Source organism: Culex quinquefasciatus, chromosome 3, assembly GCF_015732765.1.
Source record: "Culex quinquefasciatus strain JHB chromosome 3, VPISU_Cqui_1.0_pri_paternal, whole genome shotgun sequence".
Taxonomy (NCBI): Eukaryota; Metazoa; Arthropoda; class Insecta; order Diptera; family Culicidae; genus Culex; species Culex quinquefasciatus.
In genome coordinates this window covers 87195827-87208210 of record NC_051863.1, presented here as the reverse complement: position 1 = coordinate 87208210, position 12384 = coordinate 87195827, and the positions used below count along the sequence as shown (strand labels likewise).

The following is a 12384-nucleotide window of genomic DNA, read 5'->3' as shown; positions in this document are numbered from 1 at the left end:
ACGATGTTGTCGGTTCGAACGATGACGATCGAATGAAAATCGTTGGCAAAAATGCTGCCTTTACGACTTCCCATTCCCACCAGTGCATCAAAAAGCGAATGACGTAGGAATGGGATAACCGGCGCAAAGGGGCGGGACATCCGTCTCCATTCTAAGCCAATATAACCCCGCTCCGTCAACCCTGGGAAATCATTCTATCGTTGGATGCCGAGGAGTAAACAACAACCTGAACCTGGGAGCAGATGGCCTGGAGGCCCAGAAGCAGTTGGCCGAAAAGCAGCTAGCCCGGAGCTAGGAGCAGACCAAGCGGAGGCAGGCCAGCCAGAATAATTGAGAGCCAACGAAATATTCTGGCCACAAGACCCGGAGTGGCCAGATTCCTCAGGGGTGTTCCGATGGAAGGCCATACGAGACTGGACAACATGGGTATCAAACTTCTTGGATTTTGATACACCCAAACGGCGGTCGCATGATTTTTATGCATGGCAGCATGAAAGTATATCAGAATCTGCATGAAAACTGTCCTCATGCATTTTTTGCGATATAGGGGTATGACATTTTTGCCCGTTACCGACAATTATCGACATTACCGACGGCAGATTGATTGTATTGCAGAAAAAAAACCTTAACAGAACGAGGATTGAACCATCAACTTCTAGGTTGCTGATCCGACACGCTACCACCGCGCTATGGACGCTTGATGAATGGTGAGGGACAGAGCGCGAACATAATGTTCTCTCTAGATTGTTGCTCGGGGACGCGCCAGCATAGGGGGATGGCGTCGCTATTTTTAGACCACGTTTTCCACTTTTTCTCCATCGAAACCGACTACTTTATCGACTTTATTTTGCTGGGCGAGATAGGACGCCGTCTATTTTTAGACGATGACTCAGCACTTTTCCACTCTTGCGCTTAAAAAAACCAGGTGGCAGCACGATGTAACGCCACGTCCCTATTCTATGTGTTGGTGAGAACTGCAGATCGCTGACGTGTTTACACGCGGGCAAAAATGATCTATGGGCTTGCTGCAAAAAATGTAATAAAATATAACATTTTCTGCAGCAAATTCACTGTTGCAGATTTTGAGATATATTTTTCGTTTGGGTGACTGGTGATTAAAATGGCCAATTTGACAGTATTGGCTACAACCTGAAGTGGCCGGTGCCCTCAGGGAGGTTGCCCCGGGAGGACATTTACCGAACCATACGATTTTGGGCAATATTGGTATCAAATTTCATGGTTTTGCCTTTCTTACTAAAGAAAGGTATAGGTTTTACTTTAAGCCAGGACGTCATTTTCATCTTCGTAAATATGTCGATTCAGCATGAATTTTAAGCGGAAAAATCGTCAAAAAATCACACTGCATCGATTTTCGACGCTCTATCGATTCACCTTGACAGAACTCGTCTATCTCGAATCCTCGAATTTTGAGAAAATAAATTCCGTGGAGGTCGAGTGATGTTCGTATGTGGTAAAATTTTGCAAAATTTTGTGTCGCGCCGTTCTCAGCTCCCATAAATCCGATTTCGATTTTTCTGAGTGCAGATGAAAGCTAGTGTGCTGAACCTGGGCGAGTTGCCACGCAAATTTCGAAATATCCATCTGTTTTCGGATGCGGCCAGACTTTTCAACAAAATTCACAGTTATCAAATGAAAATATGGTCATTTTTTTCATTTTCATATTTTTTATTTATCTCAAAAATTGCATTTTTCGAGCTCTACAACCTCCCAAATTTTCATCCAGATCCATAATCTGGTTCTGGAGTTAGAGCCATTTGATTAACCTACCAAAAGAAAAAAAATCCCTAAAACAAGGTAAAAGCCCACCTGGTGACCTTCACCAACGTTTTTCATTTCTGATTTTATTCAAAATTTCTTGCTACATTCATAGTACAGACCATGAGTGAGCATCTGAAACAAATTTGACATCGATCGGCAATCCCGATCAATTTTTAGAACGATTTACTTTTTGCCTTTCTTACTAAAGAAAGGTATAGGTTTTACTTTAAGCCAGGACGTCATTTTCATCTTCGTAAATATGTCGATTCAGCATGAATTTTAAGCGGAAAAATCGTCAAAAAATCACACTGCATCGATTTTCGACGCTCTATCGATTCACCTTGACAGAACTCGTCTATCTCGAATCCTCGAATTTTGAGAAAATAAATTCCGTGGAGGTCGAGTGATGTTCGTATGTGGTAAAATTTTGCAAAATTTTGTGTCGCGCCGTTCTCAGCTCCCATAAATCCGATTTCGATTTTTCTGAGTGCAGATGAAAGCTAGTGTGCTGAACCTGGGCGAGTTGCCACGCAAATTTCGAAATATCCATCTGTTTTCGGATGCGGCCAGACTTTTCAACAAAATACACAGTTTTCAAATGAAAATATGGTCAATTTTTTTCATTTTCATATTTTTTTTTATCTCAAAAATTGCATTTTTCGAGCTCTACAACCTCCCAAATTTTCATCCAGATCCATAATCTGGTTCTGGAGTTAGAGCCATTTGATTAACCTACCAAAAGAAAAAAAATCCCTAAAAAAAGGTAAAAGCCCACCTGGTGACCTTCACCAACGTTTTTCATTTCTGATTTTATTCAAAATTTCTTGCTACATTCATAGTACAGACCATGAGTGAGCATCTGAAACAAATTTGACATCGATCGGCAATCCCGATCAATTTTTAGAACGATTTACTTTTTGCCTTTCTTACTAAAGAAAGGTATAGGTTTTACTTTAAGCCAGGACGTCATTTTCATCTTCGTAAATATGTCGACTCAGCATGAATTTTAAGCGGAAAAATCGTCAAAAAATCACACTGCATCGATTTTCGACGCTCTATCGATTCACCTTGACAGAACTCGTCTATCTCGAATCCTCGAATTTTGAGAAAATAAATTCCGTGGAGGTCGAGTGATGTTCGTATGTGGTAAAATTTTGCAAAATTTTGTGTCGCGCCGTTCTCAGCTCCCATAAATCCGATTTCGATTTTTCTGAGTGCAGATGAAAGCTAGTGTGCTGAACCTGGGCGAGTTGCCACGCAAATTTCGAAATATCCATCTGTTTTCGGATGCGGCCAGACTTTTCAACAAAATTCACAGTTTTCAAATGAAAATATGGTCAATTTTTTTCATTTTCATATTTTTTATTTATCTCAAAAATTGCATTTTTCGAGCTCTACAACCTCCCAAATTTTCATCCAGATCCATAATCTGGTTCTGGAGTTAGAGCCATTTGATTAACCTACCAAAAGAAAAAAAATCCCTAAAAAAAGGTAAAAGCCCACCTGGTGACCTTCACCAACGTTTTTCATTTCTGATTTTATTCAAAATTTCTTGCTACATTCATAGTACAGACCATGAGTGAGCATCTGAAACAAATTTGACATCGATCGACAATCCCGATCAATTTTTAGAACGATTTACTTTTGCCTTTCTTACTAAAGAAAGGTATAGGTTTTACTTTAAGCCAGGACGTCATTTTCATCTTCGTAAATATGTCGACTCAGCATGAATTTTAAGCGGAAAAATCGTCAAAAAATCACACTGCATCGACGCTTCGTCGCCAAGTTGTCAAGTTGAGCTTCGAATACTGGCGCGAGAATGCTGGCGCACATATTTGCTGGCTCGACTTATACTCGTTTGTAGTAGCTTGTCTACCGATGTTTTCTACAACATGTAAGATATCGTAGCTTTTCGGTTTCTTTTGCCCTGTCCGTTTTTGCATATCTGTCCAATGTTTATTCAAAAACTTTTGTGACATAGGACATTCATCCGGCTACAATCAATTTGTTTTTCGTGCGCTCTTAAAAACGCCTAAATGTAGACTTCATTTGTCGTAAGTTTATCTAACAGGGTTCATTGGATTCCAATAGGAGCTTTCCAAGCTTTCATCGTTTATATCGTTTTCGAAGTTTTCAATGCTGGCGACGCCAATGGCTTTCTACCTAAGGTTCTCGCGATTGAGTGTGTAGTGGTGCGGTTGTTGAAAATAGCTATCTCTGACTCTGTCACTTTCTTAGAAGCTTCTTAGGCTAGCTTCCCCTGCGGCACACGCGTTTCACCGAAGCTAAAAAACCAAAACCGCGGTGTGCATTGTCAATGGCGCATGGGAAACTTGCTATGATCGCGTTTGGCATAAACGCTTGTTTGATTACAAACGTACAAGCATATTGTACGATTGAATATTTTCTTTTGGTGAAAATTGCGTTTTTTATTTCTTTTGGAAATCATATCATTTATAATACTTTGCTTTCATCATAAGACTTTCTTTTGTGCTGACGTTATAAATAAACAAAGTCGATGTTATGAATTGAAAAAAAGTTCTACCATTGTTATATTCTTTAGTAAGAAAGGCTCTGTCTCACCCCAGGTGGGATTAAATCGGGTTTTGATATTGGTAATGAAAATGGCAATTTAGAAAAAGTTGGCCAAAAGCTGCAGTGGCCAATGCCCTAAAGAAAAGTTTTCCCGGGAAGACATCTATTGAACCTACGAGTTTTGGCAATATTGGTATCACAACTCATGGTTTGCAATACTGGCCATTTCGAAAAAGGTGACAACAATCTGGAGAAGCCGCTACCTCACGATTGTTCCGATTGGGGGACTAGGGTGCGCTAAAAAAGCAAAAAGTTGAGCTAGGTCGGATAGGCGTATATCTATAGATGCTCTCCTGAAAATTTCAGCCATTTTGGTTAAGAATTCGAGTAGCCCACTCGGTTTGAAGTTTGTATTGGATTTTGGGCTCGTTAGTATAGAGAAAACACCAGTTTTTACATTTTATTGCATTAAAATTCCAAACTTTACCCAAATAACATTCCGTCCGAGGTGTTTATAGATTTTACTATGGTGAACAACTTTGTAGAACATCGCGAAACGATCTGAGCACATTTGGCTTAGTTATAAGTGGTTTAAGCTAAGTTGTTTTTCCAGGGTCCAACTCAGCTTTTAACTATAGCCTTTTTATCTGTATGGTAGCTGTGATCAGAAAAAAATGTCTGACAGGTGAAGGATGTTTGTTGACAACATTTTCATTTCGAATTCCAATGAAAGAACAGTTGAGGTGAGAATTAGGTATTTTTCAAACCTTTTTCGTAAACCTTGACCAGTTCTATACCTTTATAGGTCCTTCTGGTGTTCCGAGGAGGAATAGGAATACGATTTTACGATGTTTAGCTCATAAGAAAATTTAATGTAGCTCAACATATTTATACAAACATATTTGTTCCATTCACTACTGCGTTCTACGTAACATATAACAAAATTTAGCAAAAGCAAAACTGCAATACTTTGGCACTATTTCATATCTCTAAAGTCTTATTGACTTTGACCAGTTTTGATAAGGAATGTGGATTTTAAACATGAATCTAAAGGAGAACTCCTAATGAGTATTGAAAGAAAAATATAAACAACAGAAACATTGATGATTTAATTAAAACAAATAATAATTTGATGTAGTATACCAAAATGTTATCAATAAAGAATGAGGATAATAGAAATAATCGCAAACATATTAATTATCCATAAGAGAAACCAAAAAACAACTGAGCTACACTCACATCCAGTTTTAGCAGTGATTGAATGGATTTTGGCACATCCATTACTATTTACGGCATTGTGTAAGCTTGGCAGGGATTCGTTGTTTTATTCGCCTTTCGCGCAGTATCTGTAAGCTAGAAAGAAATTTTCAAAATAACGTTAGTACATATTGAAAAAAAAATTAACGATTATAACGTTTAAACAATCCCAGAGAAGATTTTAAAATTGTTTTAAAAGTAATGGGTAATTCTCCGCCAACTCACACAGCAGTTGCCCCGATTTGCGTGAAACTTTGTCCTAAGGGGTAACTTTTGTCCCTGATCACGAATCCGTGGTCCGTTTTTTGATATCTCGTGACGGAGGGGCGGTACGACCCCTTCCATTTTTGAACATGCGAAAAAGAGGTGTTTTTCAATAATTTTCAGCCTGAAACGGTGATGAGATAGAAATTTGGTGTCAAAGGGACTTTTATATAAAATTAGACGCTCGATTTGATGGCGTACTCAGAATTCCGAAAAAACGTATTTTTCATCGAAAAAAAACACTACAAAAGTTTTAAAAATTCTCCCATTTTCCGTTACTCGACTGTAAAATTTTTTGGATCATGTCATTTTATGGGAAATTTAATGTACTTTTCGAATCTACATTGACCCAGAAGGGTCATTTTTTCATTTAGAACAAAATTTTTCATTTTAAGATTTCGTGTTTTTTTTAACTTTGCAGGGTTATTTTTTAGAGTGTAACAATGTTCTACAAAGTTGTAGAGCAGACAATTACAAAAATTTTGATATACAGACATAAGGGGTTTGCTTATAAACATCACGAGTTATCGCGATTTTACGAAAAAAAAGTTTTAAAAAAGTTACTTTTTGCGTTTCCTTTTGTTTCGTCGTCCGTGTCTGTCGCGGGTTACCATGAACGGCCATGATCAACGACGACCAACTTTTTCAAAACTTTTTTTCGTAAAATCGCGATAACTCGTGATGTTTATAAGCAAACCCCTCATATTTATATATCAAAATTTTTGTAATTGTCTGCTCTACAACTTTGTAGAACATTGTTACACTCTAAAAAATAACCCTGCAAAGTTAGAAAAAACACGAAATTTTAAAATGAAAAATTTTGTTCTAAATGAAAAAATTACCCTTCTGGGTCAATGTAGATTCGAAAAGTACATTAAATTTCCCATAAAATGACATGTTCCAAAAAATTTTGCAGTCGAGTAACGGATTTTCCGGGAGAATTTTTGAAACTTTTTAGTGTTTTTCGATGAAAATACGTTTTTCGGAATTCTGAGTACGCCATCAAACGTTTGATAGTGTGAGTGAACTCCGTGTAAAGGGGTGTCAAACTAAAAAGTGACCCCGTTCGTTTGACAACAGTTGGGGTTAAACCATCGGGGTTTGAGTGTATGGTTCGAAAAATCAAATCTGGTCCCATACAACAAGCTATCAAAAATGATGCTCAAGAAAGACCGTGGGTTTTATTAAAATTAATTTCAAATTCCACCTAGTTTTAAACGTTAATATAAAGTGTCATTGTGCTCCATAAAATAAGTTTTTCTATATTTACGTAAAGCTTGTTAGGACCCTATTCATCACTTTTAACTTATGTATTTCGTTGATTAATAAATAAAACATACCTATTTATGAATAACTGTTACTGTCAAATTAATTTGTTAACGTTTTTATTAATAATTAATAATTTATCGGATTAATTATTTGCATTTTTAAAGCGTTCCTTAATATTTGAATGATCTTCTGTTTCCGCGTCGAGTTTTCGCTGAACGGTTCCCTGAAAAGCTCAGTCGCCATTGTTGTCATCGCAAAACGCAAACCAACGAAACAAGTCCGATCAAGCAGTCGTGAAAAATTTCTATCCCAAATCGTTTGCTGTAATGGACCGTTTTTGGAGAATCGGCCAATATTGGTCTCGGGTTTTCCGGGACAAGTTACGAATCTCGAGTTTGGTAAGTTTTTTCTATCTTTTTTGTGATGATTTTTGTTTTGATTCTGAAGGTTTTTTTTTTCTTACAGGTGAAAACCACCTTGTTGTGGTTGGTCCGCTGGAACAGGAGGCTGCCGGAACTGATTCCGATAACCAAGTGACAAAGGTTAGACGTTTTTGTTTTGAGGACATTGGAGAGCAGCTAACCGCCGGCAGCCTTACCAATTTCTATCCGGAAGTTCCAACTGGGTTGCTGCAAGGATATTTTAGGCGGAGAGCGGAGTTAAAGTTATATTTAAAGTGCAGTGATTATTTTACAGTGCTTTGTTTATAAAATGCAATGTTGTTATCATTATTTTTATGAATAAAGATGCTTTTTGTTTTGTTGTTTTCTTTAATAAAAGTAAACAATTCGTTTGTGGTTTCAATGAATTTCTAATGCTCCGAATTAAAAGCTTGCATAACCCACCGCTAGATGTCAGGTTGAAAGCTTCATTCACAATATGAAACGATATGCAGATGGCGCTGTAAAATTGCTTGAAAGCTTAAAGCTCGTCAATACCAAAAGTTTAAATCCCCTATGAAATTGGAGAAGCTTAGCGGCGTGAACAAGTGTGCATGATTTGCAATTAGTTCATGGAAATTGTTCATGGTACGTTTTCGTACCGTAGAAATCACGTTGTTCCCGGTTTCGTGGTACGTTGTTCACGATTTTCGGAACGGTTTTTTCTCCGTGTAGCGCAGCCAATCTTTCGAAGGGATCCTGGAGAGTGCCTTAGGTTAGACGACGCCTAGCACTCTTCTTGTCATTTATTAACATTTGTAGTGCGCCATTGCATCGGTATGCATTGAAACATCACAAGCGTTAAAGCGGCCAGGCCTACTGCGTAAAGCCGTATCGCAGAGATGACTCGTAATTGGGTTGAGTTTGAGCACTGAGTGTTCGAACAACAACACAATTCTGAATCGACAGGGGAGGAAGAAGCGTGGGGACACACCACCATACGCTCCGAGATTTTGGTTGTATTCGTTGGGAGCACCATGCTAAGAAGGTTTGGTACTCCGGGACCCTCTGGGATGGGACATTGTAATTCCACGAATGCCCTGGGCACTATTTGCCGTGGTTATAGCGCCACAACTCGCTCTTAACTGTTTGTTTACATAAGTAAACAATCTAAACAACACAACACTTCTCCCAACACAAATTTAACAACGAAAATCAGCAGCCGCCGATTAAATAACAACGCCCACTGCAGCTCGTTGAAAACTGACTGAAATGTCAAATTCGAAATAAATTCCTTCAGATGCAAACCGCCACGGCAATCAGCCATTGGCTCGCCGTGGCGATTGAGGGGCGAACGATATTGAAACATTTCAGCGATCAGTTTGAACCGCCCAGGCGATGCGCCCATGGCACGCCAAGGCGGATGGAGGGCGGACGGCCAGGCGGCTCGCCCTCGGTCCGCCAGGGCGGTTCCAGGGCGGACAACACGATGCGTAACGTCCGCTCTGAGTTAATGTGGGAAAAGGGAAAGATTCGGTAAAGTAAGAAAACTGCATACTGATTTTGACATTTTTGAAAAGTTAAAATTGTTTGATATATCGTATTCTCAAGGCATGCAATCGGATGCAGTTGTCGAGAAAATTATGATTTACTTAAAGGCGTAGTGTGATTATTTTATAGAAGGTACATCCTCAACAACCGGCTGTGGAAAGATTTAACGCACTCACAAATCAAGTTTTTAAATAGACTTTTTTTTTTTTTTTTTTGTTTGATGCCACTATCCACTGCGACCAGGAATTAGATCTATTGCGGACTTGCAATTCTATTTATAGAATCACAAAGGCTTCTTCTGTTATTAGGCAGATGGGACACGCACACACGCTATTGTTGAGCGAGTGTGTCGAGCGATCCACTGCCGTAACTTCGCCGCCGAAGAGGTTTGAATGTTTTTTCCTTCCTCTTTGGCTCTGCCTTTTCCACTCTGTACTGTCCAAATGTATCGCTAGAACCGAAGTGCACATTTTACGTTTACTTATACCCAGCTAGCCCTTAAATTCTGGTTTCTGAAAAACTCGTCCCTTCAAAGCACTTTTTGTGATCGGGCCGTGGAGCTCTGTAGGGCAATTATACAGAGAACAGTTGGTCCTTATACATGTGAAGAGTACAGGGGAAAGGATGTGCCGAGCCATGTGGGTTTGAAACCACGACCTTCCGCTCATAAAGCGAAACCTGTAACCATTAGACCACAGGAGCTCGGCCGACTTACCTAAATGAATCTACACTAATATCCGAGTTAATCATTTTTAATGAAAAATATATTATGCAAAAAAAAATCGGAGGTTTGAATTCATTTCCTATTCACATTTAACATCGAAATCCGAGAGGTCAAATAAAAACAACTGTTTCCTTGGAACAAACTCAACAAGATTCTGTGAAGCGGGCATCACTGCCCTTTTTAGTTCCGCCACCGATCACCGTCGAGCGTAGTGGCGTGGTGGTTGCTAAGCACTCATCCACTCGGAAAATAATCTGGTAAATTTGAGTGTATGGCGCAGGCGGACGCCCAATCAAACCGCTTTCCGCTAGACGGGTTCATTCCGCTTCGAATTCCGCTTCGAAAATTGCTTCGAAATTTTCTAAACAGATTGTCTGATTGGGTTCCGCTTCGATTCCGTTTGAGCAATTTTTGCACAAGGGCGACACCTTCTGGTGTATGGTGGAACCTCGATGACATTTCGCCGAGTTTCGCCGAAGCGGGTTTCTTGTTGATTTTTGGCAATCAAACGTCAAAGTGTTAGGAAAAAACAAGTAGGAAAACTTGTTCGTTCCTGTTTTCTTTCGCGCCTCGTGTTTTAACGGAAAAACATATTTGCCGTTTAATTAATCGGACTGGTGAGTTAAGCTCGTTATAAAAATATATGAATTAACAGTAACAGTTTATTTCGATTTTTTTCAAGTTTTTCCCGCACACGAACAGAAGTTCGGCCACAAAGGACTTCAACCGGGGAGGATCCGGCGAGGATCGTTTCATCTCCGAGGCGTTGGAAGCGTTGAAAACATGGCGGGAGCTTCCCTATTCGACACGTCCCAGAAGTCCTCGCCGTGGATCGAGGTGGCGATCAAGTGTTTCCGGCAGGTGGTGCTGGGGGACGGGCGGAAGGCGGCTTCTAAACCGCCATCAACGCTTGCAAGACTGCGGTTCCGGTTACCCGTCTGTCCCTGCTGCATCTGCTCAAGCAGCTACTTCGTGAAAATTCCAGCCTGACACAGGCCCGCCTCAGCCAGCACAGCGTCACTGCCAGCACACTCAACAAAGCCCACGAAACCATCCTCCAGGGCAAAGAAGGCGTCTCGGAATTTCATCGCTGGGGTAGATTAAGAGCGCGCGGTGGCGTCCACGTCGACGTCGACGGCCTTTGTGACGGGTGTAAAGTTCGAGCATCACCAGGATCGTCCTCGCACCACCGCGTCTGCTGCCGACATGAGCTTGATAGAAAGTGGCGACAACACGTCGGAAGCAACCGAAGTGACCGCCCTTCCTCACGTTCACGAAAAGAACACGCCAACCTGCGTCGTGGGCGGTGGTGCAACCGCCGGTCCACAATGCTTCCAGCAGGCAGCTTCCTTCATCAAGTTCCCGATGCAGTACAGCCAGTTTGGTCCGCCGAGCCCGGCCCAGATCGTCAACCTAATGGAGCAGCACGACGTCACTGGCAAGGGATCCGAAAGTTGACCGGGGCCACCAACAATGACGTCGTTACGGATTGCACCGAGGAATACAAACTGTCCTGTCAGTGGTTTATGATTATTTTAAAAGAATAATAAAAAATAAGAGGACTGGGGGGTTGGGTTCGTGTTAGGCGTTTCATTTAACGAGAAATTTTGATAATAATGAATAAAATTCGTTCAAAATAAGAAAAAATAGTTTAATCAACCTCTCTGGTTGAATTCAAATTAATTTTGGATTCAACCAAAACAAAAAAGAAAATAAAAAAGTAAAAACAAGAATAAGAAGAAGTAGCTGTCAAAACTAACCCGTCCATTCCGTTTCGATTCCGTTTGAATTCCACTTGAACCGATTTGCGGCGAAAACTCAAACGGAACCGGTTGTTGCGTTTGAAACGGAATGCGTTTTAGAATCTAAAACGAACACTGTTTAGAATTCGAATCGAACTTTTTTCGCTCAAGCGGAATTCTAAACGGAATTCAAACGGAACGTGCTGAGTGGGCGTTTGTCGTGCAGTTCAGACACACTTGGCACACTTATTCTAGCCAAGTTTTGCGTAACGCCAGACGAATCTGGCGAAAATCGGGCATAATTTCAGCCAGTTGTCTGGCAACAAAATCAACCGGTTCAATCGGTTGAATCGTGCCCGACCGGTTTGTGTCATATTAGCCAGAAATTATGGCAGAAATCTGGGGCAAATCTGGGAGAAATTCTGCCAGATGGCAGAAATGCGTCCGCCATGCCGGGACCGTGGTGTAGGGGTAAGCGTGATTGCCTCTCACCCAGTCGGCCTAGGTTCGATCCCAGACGGTCCCGGTGGCATTTTTCGAGACGAGATTTGTCTGATCACGCCTTCCGTCGGACGGGAAGTAAATGTTGGCCCTGGACTAACCTAAAAGGTTAGGTCGTTAGCTCAGTCCAGGTGTAGGAGTCGTCTCCCTGGGTCCTGTCTCGGTGGAGTCACTGGTAGGCAGTTGGACTAGAGCGTCCAATTTCCCGTCCCGGGAAAAACTTCCCGGAAATTCCCGGGATTTCCCGAAAAATAATATTTCCCGTTTCCCGGGAAATTTTTAAATTTCCCGGGAATTCCCGAAATTCAAGCGGAAGTATACATTTTCCTTACTTTTTGGTCCTGTTACCGTTGTAACTAAATTGTTCTACCTTTACCCCGCC

General features: G+C 40.9%; 1 protein-coding gene across 5 annotated transcripts in view; it reads right to left on the bottom strand.

Moving 5' to 3' along the window:
- The window catches only part of LOC6052895 (innexin shaking-B), a 243815-nt gene that overhangs the window by 194449 nt on the left and 36982 nt on the right, over nt 1-12384 (bottom strand). For all 5 annotated transcript variants that reach the window (XM_038263416.1, XM_038263415.1, XM_038263419.1 and 2 more), the window contains exon 3: nt 5554-5667. The gene's annotated coding sequence lies outside the window, so the exon portion shown is untranslated. The remainder of the gene's footprint in view (nt 1-5553; nt 5668-12384) is intronic.